The following is a 16,331-nucleotide window of genomic DNA, read 5'->3' on the forward strand; positions in this document are numbered from 1 at the left end:
ATGAGAATTTCAAAAAGAAGGGTTTTTTCTATTTTCTATTGCTGATACAAGGCAGGATGACACTGGCCTTGTTAGGCACCTGGGTCACTGCTGGCTCATGTTCAGACACTGCCAGCTGAACTGCCACCCCCAGGTCATTTTTCCCCAGGCAGCTTTCAGCCACTCTTTCCTCAACCTGTAGCACCAGAATGTAGGACCTGGCATTTAGTCATGTTGAACCTCTTACTATTGGCCTTGGCCCATCAGTCCAGTCTGTCCAAATTCCTCTGCAGAGCCTTCCTGTCCTACAACAGATAGGTGCTACCACCCAGCTTGGTATCATCTGCCAATTTACAGAGGGACATTTGTCTGAACAAATCATTTATCTATTGCAGCCAATTACAGTTTTATTCTGTCCTTGACAGTAGAAGCAAATTGTCATAGCACTGACGACATTAAGTTGCCTTTTAAATTTTCTTTTTTTGTGGGTTTGTTTTGCTTTGTTTTTCCAAACAGCTCAGATATCTGCAATGGGGGAAAAAAAAGAAAAACAACTTTTTTTTTAACCTTTGTGTTGTAGGCTGCCTTCGAGAAAAAAGATAATGAGACATTTGAGTCTGACAGCCCTTGAGGCCCAAGTGGCAGGAAAGGGTATTTCATTAAGTATTAATTTTTATTTTCTTCTATTTTCCTCTGAGGAAACAACACACAATCTGTGGTAAGGAGCAAAATTAGTCTGCTCGATTTTCATTACAGAAATGCTGGATGCTGCTTTCCTCCATCCACTATAAGACATTCCATTTCTCTCCAAGACCTTCCTTGTTGTCTTTAGTGCCATCACTTCTGGCTTAAGAAGGAATTCAATAAAATGGTGGGAGGTGAGGGTGCAAAATAGAGAAAATGCTGAAGTGTTTTGTTTCTGGGTTTGAAATCTCTCTGTCCTTTGCATTTGGGAATGTGACAGTCTCAGAACTTCAGAGATGCTGCAATTTTCTCAGAAGAAAAATATATTTCAGACTAAGCTTCCCTGTATAACACTGTGTTTGCCCCCAAGTCAAAGATGAAAACTTAATAAATTGTCCTCTCTTTTGGTACAAAGGTATATGAACTAAGGCAAGTGTGTATGAAACCCTGGCCCTTTAGTTGCCTTGTTCAGAAGCACCTGCACTCAGTAGTGAAAACTGGCAGCTACAGTACCAAGAGCAAAGGTTTGTCTAAGAAGGGGTACTTTTTGATAGCAGCATGAAGGGAAAGACCAGTGTCACATCAAGCAGGTGACAGCTTTTCTCCCACTGTATCTCAGCTTCTGGTTTCATGGCTTCAGACCTCCTCAAACACAGAAAGTGTCTTCTTTCCTTACAGTCCATGAACTTTTCATCCCTGAATATGGGTAGTTGGTTTTAAAGATTAGGTTTTAAACAGGTTCTTAGAGCCCTACATCAGTGATTGTAACTCAATCAAAATACATTTCCTTCTGGCCAGAACCTGGTCCTGATTGGCTTGGAGACCATGCACAATGCTAAGCAGTTGCAGAGTTCTATTACTCAGTTTACATAAGAGCCTTCCTTTGAATCAAACATTAAAATCATGTTCTGTCCTCTTTGAGCAAAGCTGTATGCTGAGATGCTTTTGGCAATTAGTGGTGCATCTGCTGCAGTTACAGAGCGACATTTTGCTGGTACCCATAGATATGGCTCTTTTCCAGTCTTTTGGTGAAGACTGATCCAGGTCTTTACCAACACACAGCTCAGAAGAAGGAGAGATATAGGATGGTTGATCTCAGGCAACTGAAGATTTAGCTTAATTATTCTGAGCTTACCAGAAGTCCACTGTAATCACCATCAGGAGACAAGGAGTCAAACTGACACTGAAGGCTTTGGCAGAGCAAGCTTAGACAGAGCTGAGGCAGAGCCTATTTCTGAATTGCTACGGCTCACAGCATCATCTCTTTTTTTTTGGCAGATGCTAGTAGTGAATACTCATAAGACAAAAAGTGCTACCAGACCTTCTTCTCAAGTAATATTGAATCAAAATACCAAGTACCATTTTTGCATATTTGGCTGTCTGATATAGAGAGAGATGGCACACACTTGGGAACATTAAGTCCTAAATGTCTCAGAGAAAACAAGTGAGCTGGACACAAGGCAGATTTGACACAGGAAGTTTGCCAGCTGTTTTATTAGCTCACCACTCCTAATAGTATGTTTATCTCACCACTGCCAGTTCCTGAAATCTAGACTTCTCACAAAGGGAAAAAGCACTAGTTGCAGTCTGCATTTTGTTGGAATACAGGATAGTATTCTCTTACCCAGCAAGAGAGAAAGGCTTGTCTGTGGCCACAATTAAGGAGATCAGCTTTATATTCATGACAATAAATTCAAATCCTTTATCCCCTGCTGTGTCCTTACTAGTGTTTTGGAAACAGATCTAGCTCTTAATTGGAGTCTCAGGAATTTAAAATTTCATTGCTGTCAGTGGAGCCAAGCAGCTGTTTTTCTCAAGGAAGAAAAAGAATCAAAGAAAATTGTCCTAACTTTGTCACAGATACACTAAGTAGCCACAGTTCTGCAGATGCTTTCTCTGAAAAGCAGCAATATGAAGTGGGGCGGTAGCTGACCTTGAATAGTTCTCAAATAGTCAAGGGCTTTGAAGCAGGATGAAATGTCTTATGAGAAATCAAAGACATCAACAGAATGGTATTTGGCATAACTTTAGACAATGAAGTTTAAGCTCAACCAATCTGCCTAATTGGTTGGGACCAGAAAAATTATGTCCTACTTTCTCCCCCATAACCCACATAAGCAAAAAAAAAAAAGGCGTCTCCTTCCTTGTCTCAGGTTCTAACTCCATTGATGTTGGCCCTAATAAGTGTTCAATTTTCATGTGGAGAGTCATGGTGTTTTCCTACAGAAATCTCTTGAAGTGGTATTTTTAGAGAAGCTTGAACTGCTCCAATTCTGTTCTTACTGCAGTCAGCCAGAATTTCACTGGTAGAACTGTTAGCAGTCAGGCAAACCAGATTTGATTGCAGCTGTCACAGAGTGCAGTTAGGCCAGTGCTGCGAGGATTTAAAATGCAATCCATGGTAGCATAAGTGAAAATAAAAGCAAGAGGGGAGGAGGGAAGTAATACACATGTTACAATCCAGCCATATGTCTGTTCTCCTACATGGAGTTCATATCATGGGCAGCAGCAAAATAATCAAATTAATTTGTTATGGATATGTCACTAGCAAGAATAGGGTAATGTGATAAATTTAATAGTGGACCCTCACCACTTCCTCTCTTTTCTTTTCTGTTCTAGAACCCTGCCATACCTAAGAACTCTTGTTACAAGGGTTATTTTCAAACTATGGTTTCTGTTTTATGTCCCCTGGAAGACAGTGAGAATCACATCTGCCAGCACTGGGCAATAGGAAATGGAAAAGCAAGACATTTTGCTAGTTATATCAGATCTCTTCTATTATTTTTTCTCTCCTCAGCATTATAATCTGAATACTGAAATCAGCAGTCATCTCTTCATTGTCCCCACCCAGACAAAAGGACTCTGCTCTGGCTCCGGATAAGCTTTGGATCTATGAGCAGGAACCATGCCATGGCAGTAGTGGATCTCGGCTGAGAACTCTTTACTGCAGTTCCATGTATGAGCCTGATGCTCCAGTGAAAACAGCCCTATTTCCAGTCCTGAGCATCACAGTGTCTGTATCCCGAGTTTAGATTTAAACTGAACAAAAGCAGGAGTCCATGGAGGAGGTGAAATACACATAAAAACCTGGTATTGACTCTACTGGTAGAAGTCTCAGTCCTGCTGGCATTTAAACTTCTGCCTGCTTCTTTCATAGTTTCAGCCTTGAAAATTTTTAAGTCCACTGGAGCTAAAAATCAGTTCTTCCCAAATGTCAGTCATGATATTGTCAATCATGAAAGACCACAGAGGCCTTAGAGAGGGGCAGAGAACACAAACATGGTCTGGCAGAGCTACACATCTATTTTTCTAATGCTTAGCTAAGCCCTAGTCACTCAGAAAGTTTTGACACATCACCATAGCTGAAGTGCAGACTACTGGTAATGCATGTGAAAATATGTTTACCTTCACTTACTGCTCCTCTCAAGTAGCATGGGTGTACTGTGCAAACTGTAGTGCAGTTTTTCTGCACCAGACTTGCACTTTACTTCAATCCTTTAGATGCCTCTACCTGGATGTTAAGCATGGAAAGAAGGCTTCCTTGTAAAATGCCGTATTGCCTACTGAAGCAGACAACAAAAAATTCAGACCATGGAAAAATACGACTCAGTGTTTTATTTATTTTAATGGATAACTTTTATGTGCATATTGTATTAGTTGATTTAAAGCAAAGCATAACTGAAACAGTGCAAGATCCACATATAAGAAGAATCCAACAATATACTCCAGGATTTGATGGGCTATTTAGTTTCCATGCACCTTCATAATCTTTTAGTTCTTCCCCTTCTCCAACACACAGAACCACTGTGCACAAAAGGAGGTATGAAATAAGAGGTATTTGGCAAACTGCTCAAAATTTTATTCAAGTGCCCACTCCTGTGGATGTAGAGCTACATGCAGCCAAATAACAGCGTTAGAGGCAATTTAGAATTTTACTTGAGGTTAACTTAAATAAGAAGAAGAAACATTTTGGTGAAGGAAGTTGAGCTTGGTCCTGTGAATGGGTCAGAGTAGTCTGGGTTACACCACAGCTTTGGCTATGAAAATGTCTTTTGTTTTAAGAATAAGTGTTGGCTCTTGGATGTACTCCATATAGCACCTCCTTTGAAAATCATGGTTTACAGAAATGGTTATGTAAACTCAGTCTAACTCTTGACAGTAATGTCAATGATAAGAGGAAGAGTGACTGTGATTATCTCTGGACCCGATCAAATGAGCAAAAGTGCAAAAGAAAAGTTTTATCTGGGAGAAGAATAACCAAAAATTACCTACTATTGATTGCTTTCTATTGCAGAGATATCTAGAAACAGAAGCCCTGTCAAAACACTATATAGTTGAATCAGGAGGGACTTAACAGAAACATAATTAGTATTCTCCCAACCCATCCATAGTAACTAGTCAGTAAGGGATACTTATGGTGTTTTCTAAACATGACCATGGTCTCAAAAGCCATTAGTTTACCAATTTCCCCAAAGAATCTGCTACCATTTTCCCTATGCAGAATCTGCTCTTCTCGAGCCAAAAATAGTTAGTAGGCTGTTCTTGTAAACAGCACAGAGGTGACAGATCCAGGTCATGTGTGGCTGGCTGCTTGCTTTCCCTCACTTTCCAGGAAAAGGCCTCAGTCACTGACCAGAGTGGGAACAGATCTTTTTGAGCTCGACCAAACTGCCAGCACTGACTTCATGAACCACACTATTCGTGAATCTGGCACCGCTAATGTGGCCGGATTTCTGGCATAACCCACACTATCTCTGCACCTGGGATCTCACTGAACATGACCAGACTTATGGTGCCTAGTTGTATACAGTCAGAAATGAAGCCCAGATGCATCCAGCCCATGCTCTGATCTCCCAGGACCAGCTGGAATGCCAGAGTTTATCTTCTGCCAATTTTTTATGCTCTTAATGCAACACTTGTCACAGGAGAGAGGACATGGCGGGGACAAGCAAGTGCCTCTCAAGGGACTGCCCTGACTGTGTCCTAGGCAGGTGTGCCCAGCAGGGACTTCAGAGACACAAAATCCCTGTGTCACTAACAGTTCTGGGACTCATGAAACATGGCAGCAGCCGCAAAGCTTTGGAGCCATGACACATAGAGGCAGCTGCAGTGGAGCTTGTGCGAGCCCCAAGAGTCCCTGGGGAAGCACATGGCCACACCCTAGCATAGCAGCCACAGGTAGAGAGGGGAGAAGGATCTTAAACTCCCTGCTGTGGTCAGGGGACATCTTCCATTGCACCAGGTTGCTCAAAGCCACATCCAGCCTGACCTTGAACACTGCCAGGGATGGGGCATCCACAGCTTCTCTGGCAATCTGTTCTGGTGCCTCACCACTCTTTCCCCTAATTTCTAATGTAAACCTACTCTCTTTCTGTTTCAAGCCATTCCTCCTTTCCTATCACTTCATGCTCCTGTAGAACCTCCCTCTTCATCTTTCTTGTAGGCTCCCTTCTGGTACTCCAGAAAGGAACATCACTCCAAGGCTGTCTCCAGCTGAACAACCCCAGATGTCTCAGCCTTTCCTCACGGGAAAGGCGTTCCATCCATCTGGTCATCTTTGTGGCCCACTCTGGATTTACTCTAAAAAGTCCACATCCTTTTTTGTGCTGGGGCCCACAGAGCAGCCCATAGTACCCCAGGTGAAGTGTCAGAAGAGTGGAGCAGAGGGCAAGAATCACCTGCCCTTACCTGTCACACTTCTTTTACAATACTGAAGGGAGTAATGCTAGTGATGGTGATTCCTGCTTGCTTCTATGACAATGTCCTTGACATCTTTGTATTAGTTGCTAACATGTATTCAGTTCCTCTTCTGTTCATCACCTTGTTTCTTCAGGATGGGGATTAAATTTGGTTAGAATTCGTGGTACTTAAGTTCTGCAGCATTTTTGCACATGCCTCAGGATCTTGGGCTCTCTTTGCTGTACCACACCTTCTTTGCTTGTGTGGCAGTGCACAGGGACCACATCACACCCCTCCCCTAAACGCAGCAGTATGGCACTGCCCACATACACTCCCACCCCTTTTATTGCAGCTCTGCAGTGCACCCTTTCTGATCTGGTGTCCCACGTGCTGTGCATGGAGGGCTGCTGCTTAGGCAGCATCAGGAAGGCTTGTGTGTCCATTCCCACTTAGCTTATTTGGATGAATTGGCTTCTTGGTGCAGGCTCTGCCACAGTATGGAAATGTTTGGGAAAGTTCAGCTCCATCCTGGATTTTGCTTATGAGTGCTTTAAGCATTTTCCCATCTACACCTCAGAAGTCTGTTTTTAAAAATACCAGTTTGCAAGGTCAGAGCATGAGATGTCTCAGTGCACATACAACAATAGGTATGGATGCAAGGAAGAGTCCGGGAGGTGTGAGAACATGTCCGCTCAGCTGCTAAGAAGGAAGCACTGACTTTTCCCATGCAGACATCAGTTGCTTCAGTTTATATGATGCTGTGCAGACAGAACTTAACCAGCATCTGCTGCAGGTCACAACAGCTAATGTGTCACCACCCACACATGCACACACCTGCACTCATGCTGATTAGAAGTAGCATGTTTATTACTTAGAGAAATTTAGACCATGTTTAGCTTACTTCTGCAGATATAAGAACTTTAAAGTACATTCGCATACCCCAGAAATTGTCAATTTAGCATTCTTCAAATTTGGGGGGATAGAAAGTGGAAAGATTCTTTTTCATGGAGACAGCAGATTTCTGACAGTGGAACAGATGTTTCAAATCAAGAATTGAAGAGGACCACGCCATAGCTAAGGAACACCTGATTTATGAAAAGCCTCCCTTTTTGTATGTAGTTGGCTTTGTAAAAAGAGAGAGACACCTGTGTGAGTCAACAGCTGAGTAAAACTGAGCATTCCCTCTCCTGCCCAAAAATCCTTGAGTATACAATCTTTATATTCCTTTGCTTGCCAAAGAGCCACCACAGTTTCTCAGGAATCAAAAGTATGTAAATATAAGCCCTTTGGACTATTATAAAAATATAATTGTTTATCTTGCAAGTGTCCACTGAAAGGATGCAGTCAAAAATTGAAGAGGAAATCAAGTGAAAAGACATACTAGCTTGAATAAGAATGATGTTAAGATTGCTTTGGGCATCCACATCCCTGTGGCTGTGTGCTGCATAGCTTATATCACATCAAACACAGCTTCAGTAACTACTGGGACAGGCTGTGTTCAGGTACTTTGAATGTCACACAGAACACAGTGCTCTCAAAGGCATTGGATACCCAGCAAGCTTGAGTTCAGACTGATTGCAGAATGCTAAGGTCCTTTTGCAACAAGCAGAGTTTATATCTATTTAAAATTAGGTTATCGTATTCTCAGAAGAACAGACACTTAAAAAAATTCAGTATTCCACTGTCATCTATTTCTCTAAACCAAATCAATGCTTGATGATGGCCATCAGTGCCTATTAAATGTCTCAGTATTTTGTTTTCAAATACTTTTGTTTTCACATACAAGTACCAAGTCTCTTTCAAAAAAAAAAAAAAAAAAGCCACCAAAATGCTTCCTCTCTCAAATTTTCAGTCTGGTCATGAACTAAGAGTGCACAGATTAAGATGTCCTTAATGTCTGGTTTTGGATGCAACTAACTGGCAGTGAAAGAGAATTGAGAATTTTCGTGTAGTTTTGTGCCTAGATGTGTATCTGCTGTGGGCAAACACACATCTAAACATACGCCAGAAAATGATGCCCTCTCTGTTCAGATTTTTTCTAATGTTAGTTGTGTATATATAGACTGAAATTCCTTTCTGAAAGCCATTGTATTGCAAACTGGGCTTTCACAAAGTGATTATGACTTGCCTTCAATCTGCTGAAAGTCTGAGGGAACAGGGCAGGCAAGAACAATCCAGAATTCTGAAAATATTTTAAAAGGATCAAGCACTTGGTATTTGGTTACTTTAATCACAGTGATATCCCAGCTCCTGGCCCTTTCAGACTCTGAATACCCTAACTTCATCTTTAACCCAGCAGAGCTGCAGGTCTGAAGTATCAATGCACCATCACCTTCAGACTGCTCCATTAGCTAGCTGCTGTCACAGGCCCCCTGGTGCAATGGGTGCCATGCCATTGCACCCACACCACTACCCTGCCAGTATGACAAGCGTGAAAGAGCTTTTTTTCTCACCCTTCTCCCTTGTGCTTCCCTCTGGCCCACTCCTTGCTTGTGTCCTTGCACCACGAGTACTTGGACTACTGGCCAGCTCTGGCTCACCCTGCAAAAGCAAATCAAACTGGCATTAGCAGTCTGAAGAGCCATCTCCCTGAAAATCTACTACTTGGATCACAAAATCAAACACAACCTAGAGCTTAAGAGAACGAGGGTTAACTTGTTCAAGGCATCAACATCTAGCAGCTAAAGAGGGGCCAGGAGGACAAATGCACCCAAAACCCTGCAGGGTCAGCACTACATTGTTTGAGATGGAACCAGTAAAAATTTTTTGTTGCAGCTAGATGGATGGATTCACATCCATGCCCAGTTCCAGGTGCACCAGCACAGTGTGCATACCACATTTAATGGATGAAACATGCATAAAACCTACTAATTCTGTATTTGTGTCTCAAGCCTTCTGACAGCATAATAAAAAGTGAATAGTTGTATTTCCACTAGAAACAAATCTGAATGTCTCACCGGAGAACATCTTCAGAGACAGATAAGAAGGTTTAAGGTCAGATATCTACAAATACCATAAGATGTTGGGTGTTTTGGTTTCTGAAAACATTGTGCTGTAGTTTGTGTGCTTTCAGCACTGGAAATCTTCAGAAGCCATGGGCATTAAGATGTCTGGATAATCCGTGTGAATTTTGTCTGATGCTGCCAGTACCTGAAGACAATTGTACACTTTGGCAGATTTCACATTACTCTGTAGCCAGTACAAGTGACTTAGCTTAGGGATTAATGCTACAATCAAGGCTCCTTATCTTCTTCACCCACCAGTGTGTCTGGACAGCATGTACTCACAAGTTTGAGGCTCCATGCACACCTGTGGGGAGATTTACAGTGAGCATTTACTGTTAGCTGAAAGCAGTCCCAAAGCCAGGGCAGTAAAGAATCCACAAGAGCTGAGGCAGCCAGCCTATGCATGTACAAACAGATAACCCAAATTCAGTGTCCCAGACAATTTTTTGGAACACCTAAAATCAAAGTGTGAGACTTAGAACGTGTTTGTGAGCAGGACAGTAATGTCAGTGCCATCCCATGGCCACTGGATGTCAGGAAAGAGGAAAACTGCAGAAATCCATCCATTAGCTCCAATTTCCCAGCTTCCTAATGATACATTGGAAATGCAATCTGCTTGTGACAGAGCTAAAGAGAGCTGCCAGTTTCTTTATGCCAACATATTTATAATTTTCACAGCAGTTATTAGAACTTGCTAATAGTGTTTGGGACCTGACTTAACTGGTGAGAATAAATTGTCGATTGTGGCTTCTCAGAGCTACAGAAGAGGCTGTCCAAACATGAGCAATTTGCTTGAATCTAGATAGTCAAGTAGGATCCCAATTTCTGGCCAGTCTTAGCCAAAGATTCACCTTGAGTGCTCAGGGCTCTTTCCTTCTGATGACTGAACTGCAGTCGTCACAGAGCTTTACCAGCTATTATGGCTGTTTCCTGAATAAAACTGAGAGAAAAGTAAGACAAATGGTTTACCCAGTTGCAAATTAAGAATTTTGTAGAATAAAAATTTATCAAAGCAATCAGACAAAAAAAAAAAATTGTTCAGGAATAGTGTTTGCCTTTCAACTGCAAAATTAAAGAAGTGGTCACCTAGAGACTGCTTGTTCTCAAAAGAATCACAGCATGGCAAGCCCTTCATCTGCTCCACAATGCAAGGAGCAATGCAAGCAACTTCCCTGTCCCCTTATCTTAGGATGGACTGCTCAGAGAGTTTACTCAAAACCATATTGTGACAAGATCTCAACAGCAGGTGTCATCCATCCTTCCACACTAGGATGTCCACCTCAGCAGTTCAAGCAGCTATGACAGAAACAGAAGAGAGATGATAACCTCTTGCATCATGCATTTGTGAAAAGATTCTATTAAAGCTGCAGGTACACTACATTATAGCATATTTGGATATTACACACATATATATGACTTATTGACCTTATTGACTTATTGACCTTATTGACTCTAGTGATCCAGAAAACTGCATTAATAATGCTTATTTTTTAAAGAATATGCTTTAGTTGGACTTGAAGTTATGCCATTTCAAGTTATATGTACATATATAGTAGCTTTTCTGGTTGCAAACACACCATCTCATGATCTTAGGAAATGCAAAAATTTGACACTACTTTCTAAAGAAACAATAGCAAGGCAAGATTAAATATGATCTCAGCCACAGTGCTCTCTAATTTGGCCCAACAGGTTATGTTATAATTAGGCAACAATCAAAGAGGATAGACAAAATCTTTGCCTCCAACTTCCTGCCACAGCACTTGCTTAACCAAATGAGTAAATGAGGCAATGCTGACTGGGTAGCAAACTTCCAACTTCAGTAATCCTATAACTGATAGTCAAATGAGGTGATCAAACAGCTCTGTTTATATGCAGACTGGTTTTGATTTCACTGATGTCCAGCTACTGAGGAAAAACATTTTGTTGTTTAGTTTCACATAATTCTGCAACCCAGGCTGATGACTTCTCTCAGTAACACCACTTGACATCAGACTTAATGAAGAGCAAAAATAAGTTTCCTGGATGTGAATAGATTTGAAAAGTCTTATAGAACTAAAAATACACCTTAGTAGCCAAGAAGGAGGCAAAAAGGATCCTTTTTTAATTATTATTAGAAACATGAACATCAGGTTTGTCTTTTAGCTTCAAAGGCACAAAAACAGATAAAGTGTGATAATATTGCACTGTGAAGACTGAAGTACCAGACAGCAGGAATTCCTCCCTGCACATGTGGCAGACAAAATAAACTATTACATTCCTATCAGTTATTGGTCACTTGATAATAATTGTGTATAGATCAAAGGCATCTCCAACAAGGAAGAAATGCATGTTGTTATTGACATTGCTAATGAAAACCAACAGGCTTTCCCCCTCATTTGTTCCTTGATGATTCTATTCCCAAGACATTCCTCATGCATCCTTCTCTGGTAGTAAAAATAATTCAAAAGCCCCATTTTCTGTAATCACCCAAGATCATCCAAACAGCAGTCAACATGCAAAATGCAGACATTTCTCTGAGGCATTCTCTTTCCAGGATAAAGACTGCTGCACACTTACCTCATGAACCTGCTTTATCTTTGGTGAGACAAACATGAATGCTCAGAAGTTGCCTCAAACTTGTGGAGGTGAAGTCAAATGAGTTTTAGGCTGAGACATGGAAATTCTTGCAGAGTCCCTCCTGCCTGCCAGAACTTCAGTATTTCAGTGACTCAAGTCTTCATGTGGCTCTGCCAGGCAGTGCCAAGACCAGGTAACTCTGCACTCTGCTGACTTATTTTATCTGCCTACATCTTTGTAGGCCTCTTGAAGCCCTTGTGTGCAAACCTTACTTGGCCTGTATCTCAGGCTTATGTCTCAGATGCCTTTTTTTAAAAGCAAGTATTTCTACCTCTCTCCAGTCTCAAAAGACCAAAGCCTGGAATATTTGTCAGGGCACAGTCCCAAATTCTCCATGCCTTTGGACATTGTTTTTCCTCATGAAGTCATGGAAGGGGTGCAGTATGTTTGTTACGCTTATGACAAACCACCACAGCTCAATGAGCAGTTGATCTCTCTTTTCTACTGTTTTCATAGAGAGCGTTTTTGAGTTTAGGGACAGTTTAAGAAAGAATGCTGAACAGCTTTCTCCCAGGCAGCAGAGCTGTCAGCAAAGGAAAGAAAGTGGAAGAACCAGGTAAAGGCAAGGACTGATTTTAGATTGCTTTTTGCTACCAGCTTTTTCTGGTTGTGTTCTGGCAGCTCATTTTCTCAAGTGCCGTTGACATGCTCACTATGAGTATGAACATATCCTAGACAAGGATTCTGCTGCCAATATTCTTCAGTATTCCTCTAAATATAATCCCTTTCCTCTTGCCAAGCCCTTTCCTATCACATTTTGTGGGAGAGTATGGTCTGCTTCAAGCAATGCTGCTCCTTCACTCTCCTTTCCACTCCCTCCACCAGAAAACTACCACCTGAAGAAATAAGTCTTAAAACAATGTAATCTTGCTAGAACTTTGTGCTAGACCCTCAAGAGGTTTATTTTAATTTAATTTGGGTTAATGTGGATTTAGCACATTAAAAAATTGGAGGGAGCTTGGGAGATGGAAGTTAGCAGGCATTCATACTGTAGATGTCTGGTGTGTTTTTTGACACAGTGGTGGATGATGTTCTCCATCAAAGCTAGATTTAACCTGTCATGTTAGCCACTAAATGGATAAAGACCTAGTTGATATCTCTAAAACTGTAAGTGTAAGGAGGAACTCAGCTTCCTCTGGGACAAGGACAATTCCCAGTGCTTTTAGTTATGTTCCAAAAGACCTCAAAGAACAAAACTACCAGTAGAAAGAAATCAAAGAGGACATGGCTTTTGCATCTAGTAGACAGAGGTACAAGGAGGTCCTACAATTGAAAGTGAATCTGAGGAAAATCAAACATTAAATTTTATACATTTTCATCCAAAATGGTAATTAATCATTGGCGTGTTCAACTGAACTTTATGACAAATCTTAACCACTGCCATTCAGGCAGGCTGAAACACCCCAGCTCGAGAAGAAAGAATGGGGAATACATATAGCCTGCCTTCCTGGGAAGGCAGATTGGTTGATCACAAAGATCTGTCTTAACCTTCAAAGAACAGATGGGCCAAGATGGAAGACTGAAGGAGAATTGTTCTCCTGTCACTAGGACACATATTGTACTGAGCCATGCTGCTACAAATACTGTGACCTCTGCTATGCGCCTTACAGTAAGTCCTGCTTTGGATCTGCATTTGTCAGAAAAGAATATTCTGTGTGTTCTGAGGATTTCTTCAAAAGCATGTGGGAGATTATTGGGATGTGATTAGCAAAGCTGTCCCCAGTCTCTGGGACTAAAAGTCTTTCATTCACCTCTTCATACACATCGTGATCATGCCACACATTTGGAACAATGTTGGGAATCATTCCTTCCTCTTTTGATAAACAGATATTTACAACAAAGTATTAACTCTGAATTTCTAAGGTCCAGACATTTTATCATAAAGCTCATCTTGCTTCTTCTTGATCTTTGAAAAGGCAAAAATGACAAAAAATTGCATAAAATATGTGTTTGGCTTCTGGGCACAGGAAGATTTGACTGGGCACAGGAAGACTGTGGCTCTCAAAACTTCAGATACATTTTAAGTGTTCATTTGACACATATATAATAGAATTACATTCTCATGATGAGGTGATTTAGAAAACAGTGCATGCATTCTCTGGAAGAAGTGTGAGCTTCTTTTAATGTGAATTACCTCCACTGCAAAGTAAAGGAGACCCAGATTTCCAAATCCTGCCCACTGCCCCACTGCAATGTCTGCTTTTGATTTTGGAGAGAGGGAGAGAATAAGTGTCTGACCAGCTCCTTTATAGTTCTGAAGTTCTGAGGCCAGAAATAGTGGATATAAAAAAGCAGAATACCTTTTTTTTTTTTTTTTTTTTTTTTTTTTTTTTTTACGGTGGATATATTTAGCTTCTACAGCTTCTCTCAAAAGATTTTACTTTCAAAGTGCATGAATAGCTTTCCCTGCTGTGCTCTTAAACAGGAACACTTCCAGAACTGGAAAGACAGTCAGTACTTCTCTCACAAAAGATGAGCATTTTGGATCTTCCTGTGTGGCATCCCTAGCTGATTCTGGGTCAAAGGACTGGGGAGAGCTGGGAAACTAAAAGAGGGCAAAGTGAAAGATGTGTCTGGTTTCCCAACTGGCTAAATTCTCTTCTTGCTCTATTCCAGCCCAAGGTTCTTATCCCTCTGGCAATGAAGCCATACAGTGCACCAACAGATCACCCACCCAGATCAGGGCCAGATCAGAGGGCCTGCTTTCAGAGGACTGGCAGTGTCTGTACTACTCCTTCCCTTAGCAGCCAGTTCCCTTAGAGCCAACTGTCACTGAACTAGAACAAAAAACAATTCAGAGGGAAACAGGTCTTAAAACTACCACGTGGTTATTCCTAATTCTTGCTTTCTTATGGATTCTGGCAAGTATTTGCATCTTATAGATTTCTCAAGTTAGAGTTCTCTGTTTCATCCACTTCCAAATGCATTTGGCAAATGGCTTTTGAATCCAGCTCAGGCTTCTGATTTGCTTTTCTGTAAGATAAGTCACTTTGCAGCTGCTAGCACTAATTCAATCAGTTAACTCAAAAGATCAAAAAATTACATGTCAAATCTGTGAGTAAAGGAATGGGCATGAGAACTTCAGTTTTGTCTGGTGCATGATGAAAACCTCCCCAGCATTAATGCTTTTTTGATGTAAAACAATCTGGTGTGATATTTATCAGCACAGTTACAGTGTCCAGCAAAGAATTCATTGGAATTGCTCTTCTGCATATTCAACCTTTTTTCCATCTCACCAAATTACATGACTGGGGCAAAGGGAGCCAGAACAGCAGACAACCATCAACAGTGATGTAAGAAATGAGTTTGGGGTTGTTTTCTTTCCCGTACTTTGGAATACAAGTGTCATTTAATCCCTAAGAAACCAAGTGGTGTTTATCTGGTATATTATTTTATTGTGCTACCTGGCTCTCAGTGAATGGGTGAACAGCAGAAGGGAAATAAAGCACTTTCTGTATCATATACCTCAGTAACGTCATAACTCATGTGTGGAAGACCTGTTGCTCTGAGTTAAAAAAAGATCATGCTGCTTTCAGAGTGACTCATGGTCCAATCTGTTCCTTTCTGCAGAGAAACAGCTTACAGAGCTCTGGCTCATTACAGTATAAAGCACTGTATCCTCCTACTGACATAGAATATGCTTAATTTTACAGATCTTCCTCCTTTCTATGCAATTAACCAGTCAGTGCTTCTCTTCCCATCTCTTCACTTGGGCTCTAGAGGTCACCAAGTCCTTCACCTTCAGCAGAAGGACTAAACAGGGTTCAAAGGGGACATAAATATGAAAAGTTTCCAGTGGGACTTGCAAGGCAAGGCAGTTTGGATGTCCATTTCTGGAACAAACCGCTGATCAAAGTCCTAAAGCCTCCAGTGTGGTGTTGTGTTGCATGTGACATGTGGGGGTGTACTTTCAATGCTGACAGCTCTGCTTATCAGTTCTTGCAGACTTGGAGCATGTTCCTCCTGCTGCGCTTACACTGACACTTATGTTCATGCAACGTGATACAGAAAATTAGAAATCAAGCACCTGCTGACCTATATGCCACTGGTTGTCTGTGTGGGGTGTACTCTCCATACTGCATCCTGCCACCTTCTACTGCCAGATCCACAGGGACATGTGGCAAGAAATGGCACCTTTGGTTGTAATAAGAAAAATCCCTCAAGTATAGGATTGGACCCATCAGCCTCTGTTTGTCTGCCCTTCAGTGGGACCACCTAATGTGGCTCTGACCCTCCTGTCAAGGAGAAGAAACTGAACCAGTGCATCATTCAAAAAAAAAAGCAAAAATATAGACTATTTAATTAAAGAAATATCAGTGCTTTGCAGAAATCCTTTCTGACTGCAACCCTGATATAAGAAATTCACCC

Source organism: Onychostruthus taczanowskii, unplaced genomic scaffold (genome assembly GCF_017590055.1).
Source record: "Onychostruthus taczanowskii isolate IOZ18803 unplaced genomic scaffold, ASM1759005v1 scaffold121, whole genome shotgun sequence".
Lineage (NCBI taxonomy): Eukaryota > Metazoa > Chordata > Aves > Passeriformes > Passeridae > Onychostruthus > Onychostruthus taczanowskii.